At 40.7% G+C, this 11589-nt stretch overlaps 1 protein-coding gene across 1 annotated transcript in view; it reads right to left on the reverse strand.

Moving 5' to 3' along the window:
* Positions 1–10800, reverse strand: part of TINAGL1 (tubulointerstitial nephritis antigen like 1) — a 78556-nt gene extending 67756 nt beyond the window's left edge. The window contains exon 1 of the mRNA XM_073665724.1: positions 10606–10800. The gene's annotated coding sequence lies outside the window, so the exon portion shown is untranslated. The remainder of the gene's footprint in view (positions 1–10605) is intronic.
* Positions 10801–11589: the final 789 nt, after the last annotated feature.

Here is an 11589-nt window from a genome sequence, read left to right on the forward strand (position 1 = left end):
ACCTTCCCTTCAGTTCTGCACAGCTTTTATTATTTTGCCATTATTTCAATACCATATGAACTATTTTAACTGGCGTAATATAACTTACACTATAAAATGCATACAAAACATATACAGTTCAGATGTATCAAAAAATTAGATATTGAAACAAAGTTAAGAATTATGTTGCTCCAACTTAAAAATAAAGTCCTTTCTATTATTTTACAATTATAATAACAATTACAGACAACAGAAGTGTCGGACTGTTCTGGGAGGTCTGCATAAATGAACAGTGGCTGACATGAACGTTGCGGAAATCACATTAATGTCATGGTGATGCAAACTTGTAACTACAGAGATAAGAAGCTGGAAATTCACAGCAAGCCTTGCCGAATGTTTCCTAAGCACAAGGAGGAATCTGCTCATCTTGTCCCGTGGACTGGCTTATTTACCCTACAGAATAACACTGAAATATGGCAGATACTTTTGGATACAGATTTGTAGCTATAATAAATGTGGAGCGGTCATCAGGTAACTTTACTGTACATTCTACAATGTACAGAAAGCCAAAATGTAGCATTCCAGTGGCAGATAGCCATTTTTCTACAGTAATTAAGATATTGGTGAAAACTGTTGCCTTCAGGCTGAACGGAGAGCTCTTCTTTGCTTTCTATGAATCCAACAATAATGCAATACCATAAACTCATTTCAATGTTCTTTTCTTTGGATTTTCTCCATTATCGGTCTTTAGGAGTTAGACCACGGTCACACGTTCAGTATTTGGTCAGTATTTTACCTTAGTATTTATAAGCCCAAACCAGGAGTGGGTGATAAATACAGAAGTGGTGACGTGTTTCTATTATACTTTTCCACTGATTGTTCTCTCATGGTTTTGGCTTACAAATACTCATGTAAAATACTGACCAAATACTGAACATGTGAACGTGGCCTTAAGCTACATTCACACATCTGTGTGACACATCCTAGTGCTGTCCGTTTTGTTCTCAGACTGAACACTGACCCACCGAGTTTCATTGATCCATACACACATCAGATTTAAAAACGGATCTGTGCCTCTGGTGCACGAGACTACGAGCGTGTCTTACTATCATCCGTCCTACGGCGCAGACTCTGCCATTAAAGTCTATGAGACACAAATAAAACTATGAAGACAAACTTTGTATTTCAGAGTTCCAACTGAATTTCATCCATTTTTAACTAATATATGGTTAAGAATCAATTTTTAAAAAAGCTCAGCCTACCTACTTCAGTGAGAAAAAACTGAATAACTGTGCAACTAGGATGACACCTAGTTACACGGATGTAAGAATCTAGCCTAATAGGCAGTTATTGGGGCAATGGTCGCACATGCTCATTAAAGAGGTGGTCCACTACAATGTAGAATTCGCCCATCATTTACACCTTTTAAATAAATATTTTTGTAAATACCATTGCTGCTCGTTCAGTCTCGATCACATGACCCCCGGCTGCACCCGCCACTGACGTCACATCAACTTACAGATTTCACACAGGTTTGACCCAGTCGCACGCATCCCCCGATTGACTGGGCTGTGGGCGGTGTTACACCGCACGTCACAGCCCAGCATCCAACGCGCGCTTGTGGCCAATGAAAGCAGAGGAGAGGAAAAGCGTGCGCTGGATGACTGGGCTGTAGGCGGTGTTTCATAGCACATCACAGCCCAGCATCCAGCGTGCACTTTCCCTCTCCTCTGCTTTCATTGGCCACAAGCGCGTGTTGGATGCTGGGCTGTGACGTGCGGTGAAACACCGCCCACAGCCCAGTCAATCGGGGGGTGCGTGCGACTGGGTCACACCTGGGGGAATCAAGAAAATCCGGAAGTTGACGTGACATCAGCGGCGGCTGCAGCCTGGATCACATGATGCGGACTGAGCGAGCAGCAATAGCGCCGCTCACAGGTACATATGGCAACATAAGGTATTTACAATAATATTTATTTAAAAGGTGTAAATTGATGGGTGCATTATACAGTGTAGTGGACCACCTCTCCAATGCTTTATTCACACAGCAGACTTTGGGCCCCTTTATCTTACAATCATGGGCAGGAATCTCAGTCATACATGTATCATCTGTCCTGTTAATAGCTGATAAATGATGTTTATAGGACAATCCCTTTAAGTTACAAAAAAGTCTAAACCAGCAGTAGTTCAGAATAAAACATGAGACCAGCAATAATGAAATGAAAGTTAAGAAGGGCTCTCAAAGGACTAAATTCTTGCTTTCTATGGCATACACATTCACATAACACAACTGGTTGATCAAAGCACCTGTTCAAGGAAGGACAACACAAACAGGTTCATTTCTTGAGAAATGAGTGAACTGTACCACGGATTTCCTGAACAAGCAATAGCACATGATATCCTTGATTTGTGTTTTGCCAGAATTATATAAAATATCCCCGAAAAGTTCAATGATCTCAAATCGCCCTTCCAAATAAGAAGCCAAATTATTTGCTTCATTTCCTAGATTGTAATAACAAAAATTCTTTCTTCAAAGGTTCAAAGAGTGTGTAGTAGGACTGCACGCTAAATGCCAATGAGTGTGCAAGCATACAATGCACACCTGACATTTAACCAATTCAGTAGCTATGATGACAGACAGTCGAATGTCAGTCGTATAGAGCGTCAGTGAGGGGGAGCAGGGGGGCTCGGGATTTCTATTCCAGTGATTGGTAGGAAAACCAGTGATAGCTCCATCATAAATGAGATGTTATTTGTATTGTGAAAGAAATATTCTTAAGGCTACGTTCCTAAAATGAGGTTATGACGCTGCATATTTTTACTGCACGCAACGTTACAGTTCCAGCAAAGTGGATGGAATTTATAGAAATCTTATGCCCATTGTGCTGTTTTATGTGGTGTAAACTGACCTGCGGTGCAGGTTTCATTTCTGCAACAAGTCAATTTCACTCGCAGGAACGCGGCGTTTTCTGTGCAGATTTTCCCAATAGAGTTGTATTAGATGTGTAAAATCCGCAGGTATAAAATGCATTAGCATTTTTAATGTGTTTCCACTGTGGAAACGCATCAAAAGCACATGTAATCTGCACTGTATCAATAATGTTTTGTGAAAGCCAAACCCTGAGAAGTATCAAAAACAAAACAGCTTTATTTAAAACAAGATATACTAAAAAGAAACAAAATCACAGTGTCAAAAATGTAATTTTTTTTTTAAAAAAGCTGCCAGTAAGCCAATTCACCTAATAGGTGCAGAAATGCAGCAACATCAAAATTCACCACCGTTTTTGACCAATTGACATGTGGTGGATTTCAAACGCACTGCAGGTCAGTTTATGTTGCGTAAAAACATATATATATATATATATATATATATATATATATATAGAGGGCATGAGATTTGTGGACATTTCATCCACTTTGCTGGAACTGTAAGGCGCTACGTTTTTTGTGCAGTGAAAATACGCACCATCAAACATTCATCAAAAACTCATCGTGGGCAACTTAACTGTAGAGAATTTTAATTTAAGATCATCATCTATTACTCAGAACAGAGAGCAGTAGCAAAGATTGTCTGCCACTTTGACCTGGTATTTCCAAGTATTACACATATGGCCCTGAGCTTTCAATGAGATCTGTGGAATTGAACACTTGATGTAGCGTTCCCCCACAGATTATACCTAATTTCTAGGGCTCCTAGTTCATTTCTAGGACTACAATATGTCAAGGGCTCAGTTCAGTTTATCATCTAAGGGTCCTTCTAACAAAAAGATTGTTCTATCCAGTGTCATACTGGGATGCCAAGGGCCCACCAGTAACCCACTCCAGGGCCCCTCTTTTCAGCTACATGCAAATGTGATATTATCCTCAATTACAATTTTACTGTATATAACAATGAACTGGGTATATGGTTAAATAAATAAGATGCTGCCTTTGTCTGTACATAGTGACTCAAGTATATTGTGCCAAGTACTGCTCTTATAGGAGGGTTGTGGCATATTCCTGCATAGGGGCCCACTGGAGAATTCTCCTGTTCTCCTGTGGGCCAGTCCATGCCTGGTTCTATCTAAAGAATGGGCAAGAGATTGTCCTATCTGAGGGATGGGTGATAACTTGAGGATCTGTGGTTATCCAACTGCTGGATGAAGTGCTCCATTGGAAAAGAGCAGGACAGACATAGGACAAAACTATCCTTTTAGATCGTTGATAGCTTTTAACATTGGGAATAACCCTTTACATTGATACCATCCAGTATGGACATCAATGCTACAGATACCTCCATACATGCAACATCTGATGGAGCTTGCCACAGATTTTCTGTCCATACAAAATCCTACTCTTAATGTCTCCATACACTTGTGTTCAGCAGTCTTGTAGCCTGCGTGTATGAGCGCTCACACAGATTAAATGTGCAAATTCCAGTTTTAAAAACTCCCACAGCCTAAATGACATGGATAAACATAATAATGCTGAAAATCTGGGACGTCACTCTGTTCTCACACGCAATAATAAATGCTCCAGTGCCACCAGTGACCAGCGTCACACTGGGAAACACTAGTGAGATGTGTTTCAGCAGGTACAAATATTACTGATTCTATCTCTGCCAGGAAATTGATTACAGTGAGAAGGCATTTAAGACATTTTTTTATTTTGACGTGAGTGGGTGGCTTAAAAAAGCAACCAACGCTATGGAAATGCATCTATGTAGAACATACTGTATATACAATGTGTTGTGGGGGAATTCTCCTCAAGGCTATAGTTTTAGGATTACCTGTGTAAACATACAAACATGCTTTCTGCCAATGCAATTCCTCAAAGCCTTATAAAGCAGGTTACACTCTGCCGTCCTGAAAATCACAATGCAACCATCGTCATCAGGTGACTAGATGACAAGACTTACATGTTATTCCAGGAATGTCTGGAACCTTCTCAGTAAAGCACTTCTTACCCCATGTGTATGTTACATATTAACACTTGGGAGGATTATGGTTACTGTACTTCACTGAGCAAACAAAGGGTGACATTCCTAGGCCAAGTTCACAGGACTGGATTTTCGGTCCTAGTGCTGTCAAAACTGACAGCACTTGGACCAATGTTATTGAGTTGGCTTTTCAGATGTGCATTTTTTTATCTGAATCTGCGTATGGAAAAAAAAAGCATCTTGCATTAGTTTCTTCAGTATGTGGGATGAGACTCACCTATTAGGCTGCGTGCGCACAATTAGTAATACTAGCGTTCAGTACCCATCGTAGTTTCGTTGTGTCCAAAATGCTGTGTTGTACAGTACAAGCACAGTGGATGGGGTTAATAGAAATCCCATGTCCACTGTGCTTATTTTTTACCCTGTGTAAAATCACCCATGGTGCGGGTTTCCGAGCATGTCAATTTCTCTTGCGGGACTGCTCAGTCTTCTGTACGAAATTTCCCCATAGACTTACATTAGATGCAGAAAATCGACAGTTAAAAAAAAGCACATGCATTGTAAGTGCGTATATGCAGGTGTTTTAGCCTGGTTTAACCTAATAAATAATTTAAAAAAATGTGGGGTCCCTTCTATTTTTGATAACCAGCCAAGGTAAAGCAGACAGCTGCGTGCTTGTATTATCAGGCTGGGAGGGTCCGTTCCCAGACTAAAAATACTAGCCCAAAGTGTAAATATAAATTTTCTGAACTATTAGAATTTTTGCTGATTAGTTATGTTTCACTGGACAAGTAGAAGAGTCATTTTAGGCATAATGCTATAGAGATCAGAAATTCCAACTTAGTATCTTCGAACGTTATGCTTTTTCTGACCCAGGATCTTGGTGGAGGGTATAGACAGTGTTTGGAATTCTTCTTCCTTATCTACAGCTAAAGGATGAAACTGTTACTGGAAACAGGAACTGATATAGAATTGCAAATCCGTGTACAGCATGTCATGTACTTCAGGGTCATCTAAACCTGCATTTGTTATTATGGCAAGAAGATTCTCCTCCCAATATTACGTTGGTTGATCTCAGTCCATTTATTCAAGCTGTTGATGCACAATCTATACTCTATATAAATACGAATATAGCTTACACACAGCTAATTGTAAAGCTAATTTAATAATACAGGATAAAACCAGCATTTTGTTAAAGAGAACCTGTCGTATCTCCTAAAATATCTGTTTTAGTAATTACTTGCATTCTTCACCAATGCTACCTCTTATTAGTCTTCTTAGAAAATTAACTGTATCGTTTCCTCTGTTATTCCTCCTAGAAATGTATAAAAAAAATACACCTGGGTATAACCAGTTAGGCTTGTGCCATTACTAGAGATGAGCGAACTGGAACTTAAAAGTTCGGCGTTCGTACCGGACTGTTAGTGTCTGGTGCTAAACCCCGAACATTGATTTTCTCCTGGAAGTCCATTACAATGTTCGAAGTTCCGGGGGAGGTCCGTTGTGGAGAGAGAGAAAGAGAGAGAGGGTTTTTTTCTTACCCAGACCCAAAGTTCGGGTCTCCATTGTTTCAATGCGGTTCGGGTTCTGGGTCAAGTTCGAGTAAAGTCCTGGTATCCGAACAGAATAAAGTTTGGGTCGAGTACAAGAACACGAACCACTGGTCCGCTCATCCCTTGTCATTACAGTCTGTTCAATCAGTGCTCCCAGTGGCAATCCGTGCCTCTTTAACATGGGATACAGTGTTTTGCCCAATTGTTATTTATACATATCGAGGGGTGAATAATAGAGGTAAAGTAAGACACAGGGTTGTTGGAATAGTTGCATTGCTATTTCATGGGGAATACCAAGTGGTCTTAAAACATGGAGTTTATGGGTGTATGAGAAAATCAGACAGCACTTGGATGCCATCCATGTGCTGTCCTGTCTTCATGACTGTTTGACAGAAAAGTTTTTCTCAAGCTTTTCCTAATGCAAAAAAAAAAATAATGAAACTCAGATGGTAAAAGCTGAAACTCTGATGCAAAACACTGATAAAACCGGTCCTTTTTTGTGCGCAAGTGGTACCATCAGCCAATTCTTCCTAGCACCGCTGCATGTGATTGACAGGTCTCTCCCTCACATGTACATAAGGAGAGACCTGTCAATTACCTACTGTGGCGCAGGGAGAAGGGGGCTGTACGCGATGCCGGACTATTCTTGTCTCTGTCTATGGTCTCGGACCGGATCCTCAAAGTATATTTTCTCTGAAACGGAGACGAATTTCAGAGAATATTACACCTGGCTGCATTTCTGCTACCTATGGTTTTGGCAGCATGAATCGCTTGACATATTTCTCATAGAAATCCTCTTTTTTGCTTACATTTTTCATCAGTATGCTAGATCTAATTTTCATCCATTCTTGGTCCTTGTGTCCATTTTTACCGTCAGAATGGCATTTTTTTAAGTAAAAACAATTACGTTTTCTAAGCTACTCCTGGCCATAAACAGACATACGAATTGCTTCTGTGTGCTGTTCATCTTTTCACAGACCCAATGATTTGCATAGGAGATTTTGATTTGGACATTGGATCATATTCATAACAAAACATGTCTCAATTTTTTTTTTTTTTTGTGGACTGATTGTCCACAAAAGAAACAGACATGTAGAAATGCTCATAGACTGCGTCTTTCATGAGAAACATAGAATATGGAAATCTGAATGAGGTTTTAGAAACAGCACTACCCATATCCTTGAGTCGTATGTATTACTGCAGATCGGCCTCGTTCATTTATTCTTTCAAGTGTCATGCAGAAGTCACTAGAACAAGCTGACACCATAAACACAACTACTATAATTCTAAGCCATAAAACTGTGAATGTGCAGGTACGTATAAGACATGAATCATACTCATGGCCGATAAAAACACATATTACCATTGTGTGGGTAAATATTAATTAATTGAACATATTTCTAATAACGATTACAAAATACCTTGAAACACACGCAAATCTCTTACTCTAATAACCTTGCTGACATTACAGTGAATAATGCATGTTTGTTGAAGGGGTTGTCTACTACTAGGACACCCCTCCTCATTCTTCATGTTTGGACCTGTTAAAATAAAAACACTCATACTCACCTCCTGTGCCGGCACCGTTCCAGCGGTGTCGGCACTCGCTTACCCAATCAGCGCTGGTGTCACTGTCCCCGCCTTCGGACGTGCAAGTAACCAAGAGGTATTGAGAGCTGCAGCTGCCCCCTCACCTCCTCTTGATTACTTATATGTCCAAAGGAGGGGACAGCGCAGGGCTCAGGTGACGTAACAACCTCACGGGAGCCCCAGGAACGCAAGTGGTGACACTGCTGGTATGGCACCAGCACGGGAGGTGAGTATAGGTGTTTTTATTTTAATGGGGCCAAACATTCAGATCGAGAAGGGGTTGTCCTAATAGCGCATAATGCCTTTAAAGCTCATTTTGATGCAAGTAATTTTTCTCGTTCGCAAAAAAAAACAGTCTGAGTTTCATCAATTTGTGTCAGTTTTTACCATTAGAGTTTAATTCGTTGAAAGTTTCTCAAGTTTCTCCAAACAGTCCGTGAAAAATGGACAGCACACACATGCATCCGAGTGCTGCCTGATTTTTTTCACACACCCATAGACTTGCATTGTTGACTTTCATCTGTTACTAGGATCAAAATGGTCTCTGTGATTTTGGTGAAAAGCTCTCAGTCCGCAAAGTTACAGAGACATGTGAACAGCGCCATAAACTATACTGGGTACAAGTTCTATCGGTAAAAAACGCAGATCTCGTATGTGAAAAAACGACGTCTGATGAGCTTTTACACACATTCAATATTGGTAATAATGTGAAATCTAATAGACATTTCTCAGATAGGTACAAGTCAGACTGAGCGAGTAAAGCTGCTGGGTTCCTTAGCTGTATGGGCTGAACGCTGGCATGGAAAGCAGTGGTAGTATGAAGAAAGCATGCACACATTGACAATAAGACATAGATTTCAATGTGAATGCATATTCCGAATGGAAATCTGCAGTGCCCATTTATTTTGCAGAATTTCATCAGGAATTAATTGTAATTCATATGGTCAAATCTAAGGCAAATTTATGGCAAAATTCACAACAAATCTGCATGTAAAGGCTCATTCACACTTCAGTTTTTTATTTTACGTACAAGAAAAACTGACAGAGTTTCGTCAGTGATTTTCATCAGATTTTTTTCACTGAAAAAAAAGAAAAAGTTTCTCTACCTTCTCCTATGAGTCAGTAAAAATCGGACTGGCATCCGAATGTTGTCCAATTTTTTCATGGACCCATAGACTTCCATTGCTGATTTTGATTTGACACTTGGATCAATATCGGACATGTTTCCGTGATTTTGCTCAGCCCGAGGATGAAACATCGGACATGTGAACAGCCTCATAGACTGTCACGAGTCCTATCCGAGGACGAGGTACGAATCCTATCCATCAAAACAATAGTGCAGCACTCGTACGTGAAAAACGGATGTGTGAATGCGGCCTTAGTCTTACAGATTTCATTTCACCATGGATTTGTTGAAGATTTTTCAGAAATATCCAGAGCAGATTTTTTTCACCCCATGTGGATGTGCAGTAAACCTTGTATTTCTACCTTGGATCGTGACGTAAAATACACATGGAATTTGCAATATGCACATGCAACACCTGCAAACACACCCGAGACATAGAGACAATAGAAATAGATATTTTCTCTGCATACTATGTATTTAACACACAATTTACCATTGCAGTGATATATGTGAACGGTTTCTATCCTTTTTAGACCATTTCACATCTATAATACAGGTGCGTTTTAGTGTCTGAATTGTGTCTACAAGGCTCGGATCTACTGAACCGGACCTGGATCATCATGGGATGCCAAGACCGAGTCAGCCGTGCCGTGGGAGGTACAGGTACTGTGGACATAATGTAGATGCTTAAATATGCCCACGTTACATAGGTGTGATAGTAGATGTAGGTATTATAGCAAAAAAATGACACATGTTCATGTAAACCCGTCCTTCCAATTCCCTGCCCTGTGTTCAAGTGATAATCACATCAATGAACATGGCACTTCTTTTGCTATAACTTTAGATCAGTTTTTCAACTCATGAATGCTTTATTAAAAATAGCTGAATTGATGACAGAGAGAACATTTCCAGGAGACATAATAGAGGAATGGGAAAACACAGAGTTGTAAGAACAGTTGCATTGTTATTTCATGGGGATACTAGTACTTACTGAGGGCTATAGGAGATGTAGCTATAGTGGATGCAGAGATAATAGTCCCAACCCCCTTTAATACATCATTTTATAGAGCTGTCATCTATGTCACACAAAGTAACTCCTGGCAAGTAACTTTTACGTCAGTCTGGACACTTTGCTTCTACTTTCTAGACTTTTCCCACAATCATTACTACAGATCGGAGTCTTGGAATCATAAGAAGTTCTGAAGGAAAAGTGTTCCTGACTCCTCAGTAGTGATGGGTCTCTGCCACCTCTGGTCACCAGCTGCCTTCTCCGAGTCCTGGAGCAGTGAGGGGGTTAAGTGAAAGTTCCGATAACTGCAGTGACCTCTCAGGCTCCCCAGCTCTGTACAATCACTAGATGCCCATTACACCTGCTGTACCATTTCCCTACAGATACATGTAACTCTGCCATTCTGTAAGTGATACAAAGTTGTCGTTACCTGGAAGCTGCTGGGGCCGCGATCGTCCGTCACCCTGGAGGTAGGAGCCGCGATCGTCAGTCACCCTGGAGGTAGGAGCCGCGATCGTCAGTCACCCTGGAGGTAGGAGCCGCGATCGTCAGTCACCCTGGAGGTAGGAGCCGCGATCGTGCACTTGTTGGGAATCCTCCCTGGGACGCTCCTTATGTATCAGGCAGCGGCGCTGTGGTAACTCCCACAATGCAGCAGGGCCAGGCCCAGTAATCTGCATATTAGCCACGACCTGTCACCCTTGTGTCACCGTTATAGCCTCGGGTGACTCCGCAGACGCTGGGTGTCAGTGTCCCTGGTACTGCGCACTGGCCATTGTGTGCACTACACGTTACTTCTTATGGTGGCCAGGACGATTGTTCTACCCAGTCATCCCAGTGCATGAAATATTCCTGTTCACCTGTTGTCAGTATAGATATTGGGCTATTGTGTGACCAGCGTTCATAGTCTCATTATAACGTACCAGCGGTAGGTAGCCGCTCTGGCTATTCTTTATTAACCTCTTCATGATCAGGCAATTTTTCCATTTTGCGCATGAACTTTGTCCTACCTTTCTTCCAACTTCCAAAACTTGTATTGTAATGCCTTAGTAGTTAAATAAAATTTACAGCTTTGCAAAAAAAATATATATATATATACAGTGCCTACAAGTAGTATTCAACCCCCTGCAGATTTAGCTGGTTGACACATGCGGAATTAACTTGGCATTGTGACATTTGTACTGTAGATCAGCCTGGAAGTGGGAAATGCACTGCAGCAAATATTGTTTTTTATTTTTATTTTTAATTTTTTTTTAAAACGTTAAAAGTTAATTCAGAGTGTCATTTATTATTCAACCCCTCAAACCACAAGAATTCTGTTTGGTCCCCCTAAAGTATTAAGAAGTAGTTCAGGCACCAAGAATAATGAGCTTCACATGTGTGGATTAAAGATCTCTTTTGCCAGCCTTTTCTG

Source organism: Phyllobates terribilis, unplaced genomic scaffold (assembly GCF_046119375.1).
Source record: "Phyllobates terribilis strain yellow unplaced genomic scaffold, ASM4611937v1 Scaffold_2__4_contigs__length_985480577, whole genome shotgun sequence".
Lineage (NCBI taxonomy): Eukaryota > Metazoa > Chordata > Amphibia > Anura > Dendrobatidae > Phyllobates > Phyllobates terribilis.